Source organism: Belonocnema kinseyi, chromosome 5 (genome assembly GCF_010883055.1).
Source record: "Belonocnema kinseyi isolate 2016_QV_RU_SX_M_011 chromosome 5, B_treatae_v1, whole genome shotgun sequence".
Taxonomy (NCBI): Eukaryota; Metazoa; Arthropoda; class Insecta; order Hymenoptera; family Cynipidae; genus Belonocnema; species Belonocnema kinseyi.
In genome coordinates, this window is record NC_046661.1 from 73,767,841 (window position 1) to 73,785,194 (window position 17,354).

Consider the following 17,354-nt stretch of genomic DNA (forward strand, 5'->3'; position numbering starts at 1 on the left):
TTTTAGTCTAAAATATAAGTAGAATGAATAATATTTAGTTTTAAATTTTAATTTTTCATAGCTAAATGAAGATTTTAAAATCTTGAGTCGAACTCCTTGCCAGGTCTGGAGGGGTGTTCCTGGGAATATGAAAAAATCATACAATCAAGAGTAAATCCTGCTTTTTGAATCTAATTCAAGGGCACGATTAAATGGTATTTGATTGTTGAGTATTCATGCAAAATATTTACTCGTATGATATTAATTAATGGGAGTCCGAGATTCATCGTTAGACTTTATTTTTTTCTTAGGTTCAATTTCGGATTTCTTTATATTCCATTGTATATTTTTAATTACTATAACGCATTCTACAGAGTTCTTAACAATTATATTTCAAAAATAAATTTATATACTTGTCAATACTGATGACACTGGTTTTTCAAGTCGGCCATCTTGAAAACGTAACTTACAGGAGTTTTCTACTGTTTTCGATGCATATTACGCCAAAAACGTATTATACGTAGAAAATACTCGAGTTACTCGTAACTGACCATGGTGTGATCCTTGTTAAGCGAAAGGATGAGAATCCTTTAATCAGGATTCTATGTTAAAGTGACCTTAACCTTTTAAATTAATGTCTAACACCTGAACAGCTTAGATCGTGGCCACAGAGAAATAACCCCGACTCCAATGCTGTCCCTCACAACTCGTAAACTGAAAATCTGTCACATTAAAATTAACTCACTACAATCCCATAGCAACCTAATACGTGCTTACTTAAATCATAATATATAGCATGTCATACCGATAAGCTGCACATGGCTAACTGAAGCTATTAATGTAATATTGTTGCTCTTAATTGTTATTTGTTCGTGCATAGGAATAGAGATGACAGCATAAGTGGGGGGAGTTGCAGTATATGGCATAAATGGTCTAAACATAAAATTATTGGATACATCAAAAGGCGTTTTTAATGAACCAGAATTTATTATATTGGAAATCTTTTGTCGTATCATGTCACCACTGCCACTTTCTATTGTCTATATGTAGAAGACAGCATGGTGAATGCCTACATAATTTTAAATCTTCCTTTTTGAGATTCATTCATGCATATGAAAATGTAATACTCATGAGTAATTTCAAATTTAACCTGAATAGTCGAGAACCTGGCTATGGGTGAAATTGCTACCTCTATGCTCGTTTATCCCACGAAAAAGTGGCTCCCCTTTGATGACGAAAGAAGTCATGAATATGATGAAGAAACGAAATCGCGTGTAAAAGTTTTGAAAAGGAGTAGGGAATGAAGAAGTACGTACTGACTATAACAATGAGAAATAGCATAATGTGAATAATTGTAGAAGTCTGTGGAATGAATTAAGGGTTCTGGGATACATTAGACTATCCCCTGGAACTATAACTCTGGATTTACGTACAATTATTGAGCTTAGTCCACAGTCATGTATAACCCCGAAATTTTATGCAATTCTTGAATTAGTTCCCAATCAAGCATTACCCAGTCATGAACTCTCCCCTTCCTCACCCTTATACTGGAGTGAACCCAGTGGGCACACTTGGCTTAAAGCCATCCTAAGGACGTCTTTTTGTGTACGTCTTTAGACTTTTACAAAAAGATATCATGAGGTTGTAATAAAGACGTTCTAATCTAGTCCCATAGAGTATATCTTAAAGATGTTATCACTACGCCTTAAGAATGCCTTTAAAAGGTCCTATGACAGGCATTTCGTCGTCTTAAGTACGTCTTGAAATGATATCGAGTCGACAATGTCCCTAGGACATCTTTGAAGCGTCTTGTATAAGATTATCAGTATTCGAAATCAATCCAAATTCAAAGTATTGTTATATTTTTCTCTCACAAGACTTGAATGCTTAAATGCTCTGAAATATTACAAAAAACTGATTGAGACTTAATTTTCAAGATTAATTTTTTTAAGTTCAACTTAGAAATATTTCGGCTATGAGATTTCTCTAAGTTTCATTCTGAAAATGTGAACATACGAGTTCCACTAGGTCACGTGTGAAATATGAAATAGCACAACCCTAAAATCGGTAAAGTGGTCTTTTTCAGGACAATAATGAGTCCCTTACTAGGATTACCTGAAAAACTATAATATACAGGATACATTACGATCTGAACTAGGAAATTCTGCTAAAATAAAAGAATTAAATTTCTTTAATGAAGCACTTTTGAGGACTGCGCGCGCACGCCGGCGAATTTCAGTTTGCGCATCTCATCCTAGTCGCACAACGACTTTCGTCAGTGTTACTTATTGCTGCTAGGCCGCACAGTCGCCATCACTGTTTTTGTCAAATGTCCACGTTTTGAAACCCCCTGAATCCGAAAAAACAGGTTTTTACGAATGTGTATGTCCGTCCGTAGATGGTATTTTTTGTTAGCACGATAACTTTCGAAAGAATTGACTGATTGGATGTTCTTTGTTAAATTCTTTAACTATCTTGAAATGAAGGTCAAGTTCATTAGACAGCCATTTTGGATACAAATTCAAAAAGTAAGCGTATTTAAAAATTTTTTGAAACCACTTTTTTGAAAATTTAATAATTTTCTGTACGGATATTCATATATATTTATATACATAAGAAATCCAAGGTAAACTTTTTTAAAGCAAGTGATACTTTTATTAGGAATGTCTTGAGGACATCCTACGGACGTCCTCAGGATGTCATCAAGGATGTCCTGAGGACAACCCACGGATGTCCTCAGAATGTTATAAAGAATCACGGTGTTCGTAAGCGAACTTTAAATGGGAGTGACAAGATTATTGTATTGGTTTTGTGTAAAATCTGATATGGTCGGTTTTCATCAAATCTCCACGTATAAAAACTCAATGACTGAGCCAATTTTCAAAATTTTCGAAACCATGTTTTTTCCAGATTTGGGAATTCTGTTTACGGTTGCCCATAGTGCTCTTAAACACAAACCATTTATTCACATGACTTTTTTCAATAAAATCGAAATTTTCAGAGTTATAGCATTTTCAAAATCCTAAAAAACAGACGAAAATTAACATTTTAAGCCAAAAAACGCATGATATGAAAAAAGTCAGGAGTAAATAAATGTTTCTTTCGGGGAGCCTTACAATGTTATCATAACAACTTTTTTTAGCATAACAACTTTTGAAAATTCTATATATGGTTTTCCGTAGTACCCAGAAACACAAACAATTTATCTCCACGACTTTTTTCGATAAAAGCAAAATTATTAAAGTTATAGCATTTTCAAACTCCCAAAAAACAAACGATAATTAACATTTTAAGCCAAGCAACGCACGAAATGAAAATAGTCGGTGGAAAAAATGTTTCTTTTTTAAAGCCCTAGAATATTATTCTGTCTTGACATTGAATTTCATACTCTTAATGGCTCACATTATACTGACAATGTCGTAGGACATATACAGACGTTTATAGGACGTTTTTTTGATGTCCTGGTGCTAATTTTGTATTTAAAAAAATATATTTTACTGCTTTTTTTATTTCAATTCCGATACACATCATTCACGAGCTATAAAGAAAAAGTTAAAAATTAATGTTTCATTACCAAAAAAGTGTCAAATCCCTACCAAACGTGCCCCTGAAATCGTGTCAATGTACTTATACGGTGCATTTTCAAGCAGAATTAATAAAATGTGACATTTTTAAATATGATATTTTTAAAGCTCTTGTCTAAGGAAAAGAAAAGAAAAGAAAAAATCCTGTGTGTGGACGTGGGTTAAAACTAACAAAACGTGCCCTGCAATCGTGTCAATGCACATATACGGTCCATTTTTTAATATAATTAATAAAATGTGACATTTTTAAATATTATATTATTAAAGCTATTGTCTACAGGAAAGAAAACGAAAAAGAAAATCCAATGTGCGGACGTGGTTCCAATCCGACCAAATGTGCCTCTGAAATCGTATCAATGCACATATACGGTCCATTTTCAAATAAAATTAATAAAATGTGACATTGTTAATATCATATTGTTAAAGGTATTGTCTTGGGGAAAGAAAAGAAAAGAAAAAATCCTATGTGCGGACGTCGGTCAAATCCAACCAAACGTAACCCGCAAATCTTGTCAATGCACATATACGGTCCATTTTCAAATAGAAATAATAAAATGTGACCTTTTTAAATATGACATTATTAAAGTTATTGTCTATAGGTAAGAAAAGAAGAAAGAACATTGAAAATCCTATGTGCGGACGTGTATGTCCGGCCGAGTACGACGAATTTCGCCCATGTCCGCACATAGGATTTTTATTTATTAAATATTTTTTATTATATATTTTTATTATATATAAAATATATACTTTTTAATAAAAAATTAACATTTGTAGAAGAAAATTTGTTTTTGCTCTCATTTTTTTACAGGGAATAATTTAAAAAACCGAATAAAAGAATCTGTTTTATAAAAATGATCAGAAATTGCTATGCAAAAAAGGTGTGAAAAATTAAATATTAAAAATTTTTAAAGTTAGTGTAAAACCGTCTAATTGCATTTCAGGGGCACGCTTGCTCAGATTTGACCCACGTCCGCACATAAGATTTTTTCTTTGCTTTCCTCTAGACAATACTTTTAATTGTATTATATTTAAAAATGTCACCTTTTAATCAACCTTTTTGAAAATGGACCGCATGAGTGCATTGACACGATTTCAGGGGCATGTTTGGTCGGATTTCACCACGTTTGTACATATGTAGGATTTTTTTTATTTTCTTTCCTATCTACACTACTTATTAATTCTATTTCAAAATGGACCATATATGTGCATTAGAATGGTCCAAAAATGCATAGCAAAATTTTTTCGCATGCTTGAGGGCAACGACCCCCCCCCCCCACGTTTTATTCAAAATAAAAAAAAAAGAAATTCACTAATTTTTTATTTTTTATTTTAACAGGTGCCTGTTTTGACTTGAAGTTTTCCATGTAAAATGCATGGGGAAAAATCACTTCTTTGAGTTTTTAGAATAATTTTTTAGGGTTTGAAAAAATGTGACGGGAAAGTATGGGGGCCTGTAGAGAATTATCTAACGAAGAATTTCATCTATCAGACATATGGGTTTGACACACACACACCCACCCACGAGCATCTGAAAACTACCCTTTAAACAAAAAATTGTCAATTCTTCATGAAATCGACCTTTTGAAAAATGTATTGTCGTCTTTTTTACTTAAAATTAATCATATTGGACTAGTGGAATATTTATTATCATTGGGTAATTCATTCTTAATTATTTAAATAAATAGAATTTGTTTAAACAATTTTTTTTTTGAAAATTCGTTTTCCCCCTAAAAATTATTGCTAATAGTCTATTGTAATATTTATTAACATTCGTTCATTTATTGTTTATTATTTAAACAAATAGAATTACTTTTAACTATTTTTTTCGAAAGTTCTTTTTTTCCTTCGAAATTATTACTATTGGTCTAGTGAAATATTGATTAACATTAGTTTCTTAATTTTCAATTGTTTAAGCAATTGGAATTTTTTAAAATATTTTTTAATAAAAACTATTAATAAATATTTTCAGTGGAATATTTATCTACATTGTTTGATTAACTTCATTAAAAAATTTTTTTTCATAAAAATTATTACTTAAATATAGCTGATAAATAAATTATTATTAAATTAAATAAAAATCAGCAATTAAACATCACTCATAAATATTCCACTAGACCCACAGTAATACTTTTTATTTTAAAAAATTCGAAACGAAATTATTCAAACAAGTTTCATTTGTTTAAATAATTAAAAATAAACGAACTAATGTTATTAAATTTTCCACTGGGCCAATAGTGATAATTCTTAGGGGAAAAAGAAATCTTAAAAAAAAAATTATTCAAACAAATTATGTTTGTTTAAGCAATTTCAAGTTTATAAACCAATTTTATTAAGTATTCCACTAGACTAATATTAGAATTATTACTATTCGTCTAGTGGCATATTTATTATCATTGGTTAATTAATTATTAATTATTTAAATAAATGAAATTGGTTTAATTAATTAGTTTTGTAATAATTAACCAATGATAATAAATATGACACTACACCAATAGTAATAATTTTAATTTAGAAAAAAACGAGAATACAGGGCTCAAAAGGTCGATTTAATAAAGAATTGACAGTTTTTGTTTTAAGGGTATTTTTCAGGTACTTATGAATGTATGTTAAAGATGTCAACCCCATATGTCTGATACATAAAATTCTTCGCTGGATAATTCTCAATAGGCCACCATACTTTCCCGTCACATTTTTTCAAACCCTAAAAAATTATTCCAAAAAATCAAAAAAGTGACTTTCCCGCATGCATTTTACATGGGAAACATCAAGTCAAAACAGGCACCTGTTAAAATAAAAAAATAATAATAATAATAACAATTAGGGAATTTCTTTTTTCGGATTTGGAATAAATTTGGGGGGATCGTTGCCCTCTATAGAAAAAAAGCGTTTTTGAGCCACCCTAATGTGCATTGACATGTTTTTAGGGACACGTTTGGTCGGATTTGACACTTTTTTGGTAATGGAACATTAATTTTTTACTTTTCCTTTACACCTCGTAAATGGTGTGTGTCGAAATTGAAATTTAAAAGAGCAGTAAAATATGAATTTTTTCAATAAAAAATTAACATTTGTAGGAAAAACTTGTTTTTGCTCTTATTTTTTTTTCAGGGAAAAATGAAAAAGCCGGAAGTAAGAATGTGTTTGATAAACATTACCCTACATTGCTTTGCAAAAAAGTGTAAACAATTAAATATTAAACATTTTTAAAAATTAGTTTGAAACTGTCTGTGTCAGACATCTCGAACCTCAGGCCTATCTCGAGAACTCTGGCTAGCGGCCCAATCCCTTTCACTATCCCTGTTTCTCGACACAAGCAAGCAATCTAACGCAACGCACATGCCTTCCACAAACTTACATGAGGGGCAATAATCCGCTTTTTATATAAGTGAAGACAAGAGAATGACAATTGAATAAGGACCATAGGAGGTTGGTACTTTGTTACATTTAAAATAAGGTATTCGAGGTGCCAACTTAAAATGGTGGTTATGTAGTTCTCAGTCTCAAGTCTTCATTTCGATTCGGCATTTCTCATTGTACTCACCTGAGCGACATGAACTTTATTATAGGTTATAGATGGTTTCTCATTCTTGTGATAGTTATGTAGCGTTTACAACATTATGCAGGCATACAAATTCGTATTCCACTTACTTGCAAATTGACTTATTGAAGAACGTTTTCAGGGATATAAATTAGAAGGCTTACATCAAATTTACGCTCTTGTGAACGCTGAGATTCTTCATATTTTTTCTTCTTATTTTAGTGTTTGTATCTCAAAATTTCTTTTTAATAGTGTGCAATTTTTATTGTACTGAAGATCAAAAATGAAGAAAAATTAACCAATGTTTTTTACTATTTGTGACACATTCCATAAGAAATGCTTAGAATTTTATGTTTCCAGGCTGATGCAAGTTCCGTCATACCACAAAACCGTTCAACGTTCAATCATTTTGTAATTTAATCATGTTATTCTGATGGACAGTAATTGGGATATTAATAATAAAATATATCTCCTTTATTATTGAAAAGTTGATTGATGTTCGAACAGTCGCTATTCTTCTGTCGTACGTTAAATACATTCATATAGGCGTGACCACATATGAGGTTGTAATGAAGACTGAAACGCACGGTTATTATTATACGTGCAAATATAATTGCGCATTACACAAGGGACATGAGGGTAGTCGGTACTCGTAATTAAGTTATACTTTGCAACGCGTGTATAGCATTATCGTTATCGTCATAAAGCGACGTTGGAGCTGTACGAGAGAAAGAGCATGGCCATTATAATAGCTCTGGGGACAGTAGGATATAGTCTAAGGAAAATTTACAACTTTTCATAGTGGGTACACGATATTTAAACCATTTATGAACGTTCTAAAAACTAGCCAGGAACGGTGTATGTCACGTGTCATAAAAACCTTTCTAGGATGTTTGTACAACATGATACGTGACATAGGTACCATTTCTGATATGTTTTAGAAAATTTTCAAAACAGCTTAAATATTGTGTGCCCACTGGGTTGAAATATGTCCAAGATTCTGGATTTTAATCAACTTTAATCAGGAAAACATAGGTGCGTAAAATGTGATTCAGTGTTGAGAAATGCAAATTGCCTCCTATAAAAAATGTATGAGCCAAAAAACTCGCATTCTCATATTTTCATTGTTGTCGCCTTCCACTATGTTTTCTGGCCACATATTCTTGTGCTAATATAATATAGAATGAAATATTTGATGAAGAAAGGGACCTGATGCGGACAAAATCGATTTTAAGTTTTGTATAACCATCTATAGTTTCTTATTTTATCTTCCATAATTAAAAATATTATGCCTATCCCTGCAAAATTCGAATTATTATTAAACTCAAACGTATGACTCTCTTATGGGGTTCCTGTGTTGGGCCGCCTCTTCAATCGCTCCTCCTGTAAAATGAAGCTACCGCGCGTTAGATCCTTTTCTTAGCGGGCGGTCACATATTGAGTAGGAGAGACTATCCTACAATAGATAGGAGAAATTTTAACAGCATTGAACTGCATCAGTTTCCAAACATAAAGGAAATGTTTCTTTTTTAAATAGAGCTTACATATTTAATTGAATATTCTTACATAAATAATACCTATCGCAGAATTAGTCAATTAGCTGTAACAGAAAAATTTTATTAGACTTTTTTATTTATTTCAATAGATAATCGTTTCTGGCATTGTTACTGGACATGACAAAATAACTATTTCTCGATAATTATGATTAATAATTAATATACTTATAACTAAAATCAGTTTATTGAGTAAATGACAGTTAAAACTATGATTATTATACAAAAATCACAAAACCTTAAATTCTTCACATTTTTTGTATCTCTGATATATTCCGTGAGATTGATGCAAGATGTTTAATCTTTGTACCATTTAACCTGACTTGTTTTGATAGAAAAGAGTAGATTTTTTACATATCTTAATTCTAAAAATTACATCTTTTTAGAAAGACTCTTTAACACATCTAAAATGTATGTACTTTTTAATTACTATTCCCGGTAAGAAGATTTGGATTAAAAGGTATTACAAATTTTTAATCCCTAAGAATGCTGTTTCTGTCCTTCGTTTTTTAATCCTCATTGGGCAGAGAAAATAATAACATTCCAGTCCCTTTTAAAGTCGATCGGAGCTGTCAGACGTAACCTCCAATAAATTAAAAACACAATTTTCGTTTGAAGCATTAAAACGCGCTTCAAAATCATGACATTTGCAAAATCTGAAAAGATTGTATACAAGAATATATCTCTTTAACGTGAAATGTTCACTTTGTTCAAATATGATCAATACAAAAATATAAAGCCATGGTAAAAAATTTCAAAAAATTATTTTTCACCAGAAACTTCTGTGTGGAAACTAATCCTGATATCGTAAAATCACAAAACCTTGGTTTAAAAAAGCTTTTTATCTCATTATTTTTCGAAAAACAGTAAATAAAAGTATCGAAATTGCTGGCAATTTTGACAGCAAAACTTCGGAATTTGGCGATTTTCTACTATTGGTTATTTACCGTTATAAAATGTAATTTCCAATACAAATTTTCGAATATTTATAAATGATGAAGAAATAACTCTTTATATAAATAAATATCGTTAAGTAAACTTTAAGTTTTTACTATAATGTATAAGTATGCCACTAACATGTTTCCGTAAGCCAAAAGTATGAATAATAGTCAAGAGGCGACATTTTTTCCAGGTTAAAAATTAATATTTTGCTCTCAGACGATAATTATTTATAAGCTTTCGATAAAACTTTGATAGAATCCTGTTGGCAGTTTTCTAATTGATTAAGATTATCTGTCATAAATTATTATCTGCTGTAGGGTTGTTTCCCCTACATTATTTTATAATAAATTGGACTTGCATGTTGGGGGCCTTTCATGGAAACTTTGGAACTTTTCATGTGAAAGATTGAAACGTTTCATGGTCATAGTTTCATATGATTCTTGAAACATTAGGGAAGGGGGAGACAAATTATTTTGCATATGCACAGATTGCTTTAGCCTTAACGATCAGGTTAGGATTTATATAATTTTATTAGTGTGAATTTTTCCGCCGCAATATTTGAAACTTTGAAATGTTTCACGATATCCCCAATGTTTCATAAAACTTTTAATCGGACCAAGGTTTCATAAAACTTTACATCCCTAGTAAGGACGTGTTCGCTGACAGATGTTGAGAGGATTTTACCGAATTTGTGTGGAAAGTGTGAGGGTAAAGTCTAGGAGGTGAGTAGGGTTTGTGAGTGGTGAATTTGTGAGATAAAAATTGATTTTCAGGGTAGTTGTGAGGTGGGGTTTTGTTGAATAGAGAAAGTGAGGTTAGGTTGACGAGGGATCGGGGAAGTTTATGCTCAGGAGTATTAGTTGCAGAAGGTACTGCACAGAACAGGCTATACCCTAAAGGGCAGTTCTACCTAAGTCAGGCACTTCTAAATTCAAATAGGCAGTTCTATAAGTCAAAATACGTAGTTTTGATATTTTTCTTCCATTCACGTTACAAAATTATACATCAAATTAAAAATTCTGAGTAACTTTATATTATTGTTATTGATAAATCGCATCTAAATAGATCTGAAAATACTAAAACATAATGATATTTCACACAAACGAATATTGTTATATGCTTATTCGTACAGATTCTTATTTTAGATTGTTTTCTTAAGCATATGTTTTAAAGCTTTTTCAAAATTTCTAAAATTAACGATTATTGGTATCTAGTACAACAAATGTAAAGTGATTTAATGAAACAAATCAATTCTTTCTTCGACCGTTGATATTTATTGATTTCAAATCGTAGATTTCTCATTTCAAATTTAAACTCAATGAGGCGCTTTCTCATCAGTGTTTTTCAATGAAAACCTGCCTATTATATCATCGTTCTTTACGTATTCTTCATGTATTTCTGATACTGTCAATTTCTGTTCGTCCGTCTTAACCTACGCTAATTTGGTTTTCTCGCACTATATTTTTTAAAAATGTAGTCTGATCGATTGAAATCACAGTATTTTTGAGACTTCTAAATCACTAAATTTTAATTAATTTTTTTAAACAATTGATTTAAATGTGTTTTTTTTTTACTGAAATTTGATCTATTTGACTATTTTGAACCATCATCAACTCAGGTAACAATGTATTTAAATCTACGTAATTATCCATCATATTTGTTCAGACTAAAATTACTAATCTTTAATATAATTATTTAGATTGAGAACCTTTGAAAAAGGTACGAATGTGTACCGAAACGTAAGGAAGATTAAAAGGAGTTTTTCTATTAAATAAATATCTGAGTTTCGAAGAACATGTTTTTTTACTCATAATTTATTTTTGATTTACGATTGGACCGTAAGACATAAATAATTTGAAATCTCCGATTTGAAATCAATAGTACAACAAATCTGGGAAGAAAATACCTTTTTTTAAGAATTTGCTTATTGTCAGATCGGGCAGTTGTAAATGTTGGTTAGGGTATACCCTGGAATGGAGGGGTCTCAATTACCAACAGAAGAGCGGGACGTGGAAGAGGGAGGTGGTCAGCGAGTGGTGGCAGTGTCTCCAGAACGTGGAATTTTTTGGCCTCCACAACTTTCTAAGTGTAGATACCATGGACATAGAAAAGACGGATCTAGGCATGCCATTGCGGGGTTGATGCAATGAGGGAGGAGAGCCACAATCTTTTCATGCTCCGCGGCAAACATAGCAGCCCCCACATGTTTATATTTTCTTGTACAGTTTGTCGGCAAAAAACGCTCGTGCGCATGATCAATTGACACATCGTAAGATGGCGGCTTTCCCCACTCATGGAATTCTCTTTCCTCCCGTTTACTCAACCCCGCTCGGCAAAGTTAGGATGGCATGCCCAGTCCGGTGTTTCCTATGTCCATGGTAGATACCAGCAATCATTTGAATCTCGAGATTATAATGATTTTCCATTCGGATCAAATTGATCTCATTTTTTGGTTCATTTGTTAGACTAAGCAAAATGGCCGCCAATTATTGGCGCCTGTGTCATAAGGACATAACCTAAAAATGGTATCTAACCGCACGCAAGTGACAACTACACTTAATAGGTGATATTTTGTAATATCAGATTACGTTATTTTTCCAACTTTTCAAGTACACTGCACGATCAGAAACCATAAAAATCTTGAATATGAGTTAAAGTATTGTAAGAACGTCAGCCATCTTGGCTTGACTTTATACATGATCCCGAATCATATCCTCATGATCTCAAAAGTCGATCTTTCTCTACGGCCGATTTAAATGCCCTTGAATTCCGTATCATTTTTGTTGCATATCAAAATCATATTGATTTCGGTATCATTTTGAACACTTTTTTTACTGTGGGTACACGTTTGCAAATAATCGAACTTGCAAATAATCTTCTGCGATGTCTTATTTTAACAGGTGATAAAGCAGGGCACATTGCCTTATACATCCTATCACATTTACTTTTAATCGACGACAATTTCCAATTAAACTGGAATTCGCAATTACTATAAATAAAAGTCAAGGGACAAACTTTCGATACTATCGGAGTAGATCTTCGTAAAGATGTATTTGGTCATGGACAATAGTGCTTTTCATTTAAGGGTGTCGGTTCAATCCGCTTTTGAATTTTTTTTAATAGGTACGGTACTGATTCCATATATATATTTTTTCCGAAGGATTTGTGAACGAAAGAAAGAAAACTTGCCGAATATCCGGGGTTTTGCGAGATCCACGGTTCAATAAAATGTTGAAAAACCTAAAAATTTCGTTGAGGAAATGATTATTTTCCCGACAAATATGAATTTTTCGAAAGATAGAAACCAGCGGGTAGCAGATGGCAGCATTTGAACGATTAGATTCGTTTGCTAATTTATTGTTTTACTCACAATTATGACATAATAGAAGAATTCTAGTGATCAACGGCTCTTCCAAGGGGCCAGGTCTTCATGATGATGTCCCCAAATTTTGCGAAATACGATTACCGATTACGGATTGGTCGAAGCACGATTTGAGACACATCCGGTCGGGGGCTGGTAGTGGGGATGTAGTAACGTGATACAGCTATTGTGAAGAAGTGTAATGTTACAAGTATTACGCGCAACTGTGACGAATTTTACGATATTCAAACGGAGCGCGCGCTAAAGTGGTATGACGACTTCCGACCCAAAGGCTACTGGTGGGGGAACATTGTCGCGTCCTTCCCTAGGGTTCGTTCAGGTTTCTCGCCAAGTGCACCCGGGTGCACTCGGACTCGTTCAGCGGCGCTGGGTGAGTGGGCGTATCCACCTGGGTGAACCGTTCAGAAATCACGAGATTGAAGGGTGGGGGTCACTCGATGGGTGACTATTTCAACCGAAGAAAAATGGTAGGTGAAAGTGAGTGAACACTGAAATTGGCGGGTGGAATTAGAGGCAAGTTAGAAAGTTAGCGCACATATAGAATATAACTCGTGAAACCTTCGTTATGAAGAGAAAAATGAACAGTATAAAAAAAAGTTATGGAATTCGCACCCGGAAAACATATAGTCATTTTGGGAGAGCACCAAAATGCGATTGTAAACAAAGAAACAGGAAACATCTTGATGTATGACACGGAACGTAGGGTAGGGTGGGGCGAGATGAGCATAGCTGTCCTTTTCACGTCAGTATTTAAAATCTGCTAATTCATTGCTTGAACGTAAAGCATTATATATACTCTACTTCAAAATTGAACGGCAAATTTAAAGTATTTAACTTCAAAATTATGTAATCGTTAATCCTAACCTCTACCGTAATTAACACTACAAAGAGTGAATAGAAAAACGAATTATATCCACATATCTTTTAATAATTATATTACAGAAATAAATATAGCAATTTTTCGACTTGACTATGTACATTATCTCAGTAAAAGATAAATTCTACAATACGTAAACTCTCAAATACTAAACTGGTCTATTACAATTACTGTATGACACTGAGTTTCATACAAATTAGGGTATTAAACAGTTTTTTTAAACGTCTGCCGTATTTTTAAATCGCAACAATGTTTTTCTTATGTTTATAGCATTCTACGAGTTTTAAACCAAATTTATTTAAGAAATACATCAGAAAAACAGTGCTCTCTCCCTCTCTTCTAGTTGACAGCATCTTATATTATTTAAGCATACCTATAACAGTGCTGCTGTCATAGTTTTTCTGAGAATTTTTGTCGACAAGATTAGTTTTTTATACGTTTAGTCCATAATTAGCATCATGCACAATCTGGTAATATGAAACATTGCATCCTAACCTATTGACTGCTACACTAAGAGGTTAGATAAATGCACGGGAAAAGGTGGCTCATACCGCCCCATAACAGTGGCTCATTTCGACACATAATGATATTTTTAGTCAAATAAAAATTTCACTAATTTCGGTTTTACAATTACATATAAATCTGTTGAAAACTTAAGGCCTAATAAATAAGCTATCTAAATAACCACTGGAAAACATCTAATATGTGATTTTGCGTGATTCTTGATTCTTCTTAACAAATGAAAAATAGCGGAATACAGGTCTTAAAATTTTTACTTTCGTTTTTTCTACATTTATTCAACATTAAGCGAAAAAAATTTTTAAAAAGAAGTTTGATGTTTTTCCTGATATTAATACAAAAAATATTTACAAAATAAATCATAACCTACGAGAAAATTAAGTGACTCATCTTATCCCCTATGCTCATGTCGCCCCACCCTACCCTAAGTTGATGTGAAGAACATTAATACTTTTTAGGTTATGGCTTCGCCTATAACTATATTATCGACAGCAGTTGTTTTCGAGCCGGAATTTTGCAATTACGTGATAACTGCTCTCCTACCAAGTTTTCCAAGTTATCAACTGCTCAGTGGGCACACAAGTCCTAAACTTGTCCTATATACCCAAGTGGGCACAAAATTTGGCGACGTCTTTAGGACATCGTTAAGACATCTTTACGACATCCTATGTCCATGTCGTTACAGTGTCTTTACGGTATCGTAAAGATATCGTCAGATCATACGACATATTTACGATATCGTAAATACGACTTAACAACATGGACATAGGATGTCGTAAAGATGTCCTAAAGACGTCGCCAAATTTTGTACCCACTGGATAACTTTCAACTGACGTCTTAAGGACGTCCTGAGGACCTTTTAAAGACATGAAAAGATCCAAAGGATGTCTTAAAGACATTAAATCATATAACATAGAGCTACATTCGAAGGACTCCTTAGGACGTCCCGATGCCCACTGGGTGCATTCGGGTTCCTTCTAAAATGTTCCTCAAATTGTTTTGCGTTAAATTGTGGAATAATTCTTTCAAGAAATTCAATTATTCTAATAGGTGTTTCTCTCGGGCATCGCACTTTCATTGGAAAATTTCATTAAAATTCTACCACTTTCTACCTCATTATCACTATCAGCATCATCACTTTCCAACATAGTTGCAAACATAATCGTTTCCAACAATAACTAGTTTGATGCAACTGTAGCAACAATTATTTTCTTCCGCTGGATCTCCATTGTATGTTGTTACATATAAACATAACCTGGCAATCTTTTTTTCGCGGCATGATTCGCGCTAAATCCCTTCACACGCAACCGTCACTAGAATTCTTCTATTATGTCAAAATTGTGATCGGAAAATATATATATGGAATCAGTGCCATACCGATTAAAAAAAAAATCAAAGTCGGATTGAACCAAAACTCTTAAGAGCGGAAGCTTAGGCGCCGCCATGACACTTAATTATTGCATAAAAAGGTGGAAAAAATACCATTTGTCAGTTGTAAAGGTGGTTAAAATGCCGAAAACAATGTACTAAAGGGAAAAAGCAGCAACTTTTTGACCGGAATTCAGAATGCAGGTTATGCTTACACTGCGTATAGTTGTTAAGATTTCAAGAGTGGGTAAATAGTGTTTTGCATAAAAGTGAAATAATTTTAATAATAAAAAAATATATAAAAAGGTTGATAAAGCATTTTTAAAGAAATGCAGTTCAAAATGAATTGATATCTATCATTATAAGTGGGTTGTCAACTTTGAAATTCACCGAGCTTGCAAATTACCGAAATAAATGCAAATGCGATTTTTTTAGTTTGAATATGTTTCTCTGAAAATTCATACAATAAAAGAAATATGAATTGAAAACGGTGAAAAAATTGTTTGCAATAAATACGTGAAACTAAAACAAGTGAAAATATTTTTTTATTCATGTTTTTATATAGTACTTTTGAAATCAGGGTGACCGCTTGACGGGAAAGGTAGGAATTTTTTGTAACAGACGAGAAATATGTCAGTAAATTTATTTTTTGACTGAGAATTTGACCAATTTTGAGGGGAAAATCCATCTAATCGCTTCAAATATTACGAATGTCATATCACACTATAATTTAAAATAAGCTCAATAAAGAATTATTAGAAATGTTTTATTATTATATAATGTATAATATTATATAATAATTTATTTTTAATCGTGAATTTGCAATGTAAAGAATTTTAAAATGCATGCTTGGAAGACTTGAAAGAATTAATAATTCACAGGGTTTAAATTTGAACATTTTTTATTTAAAAAACGGTTTGAGTTGAACAACTGTAAATAGATGTAAATCATTTCATGGCTTTTTTTAATAAACTGCATTTCGAGTATAAATTATTGCAAATACTTCCTTTCGAAAGACGATTTTAATCTCATGCTCTTACTTTTAATGGAATTGGGAAACTTTTCAGTTGGACCACTTTCTCCCACGAAATGCAATGAGCAAATATAAGTATCCTTTCTTACATCTTGAAAAGTACTCGTCTCTGCGCGCACATAACCTCACCCACATATCAGTTTTACTGCAATTAGCGCCATTTTTTATGTGCCTTTTAAATGAACCCTCGGGAATGTCACCCTCTCGAAATATTAAACAGGGTTTTAGAAATCTAATAAAGTAATAACTACATTCCAAGTAGAACTTGCACCAACTGTCACTTTTGCACTTTCCAAACCAGCACTTCTTGTGCGCACCAACCTTTTGCTTTTCCAAGGATTTTCTCCTGGTATATCAGACATTTCTTTTTTTGGTAAGTTTTTTAACTTCCAATTGTTCAAAATAGTTTTTTTTGTCAATGTTTACTATTCTCACATACGTTTTAGTGAAAAATTGTCCTCAACTCTCATGGAAGTGCTATACCAGGTGTATACATATGAAACCGGTATTGCCATTTAGCGGCCAGTAGGCACACTTGTAGGCACTGTCGGAACTTACCATTTGTGCTAATTGGCATAT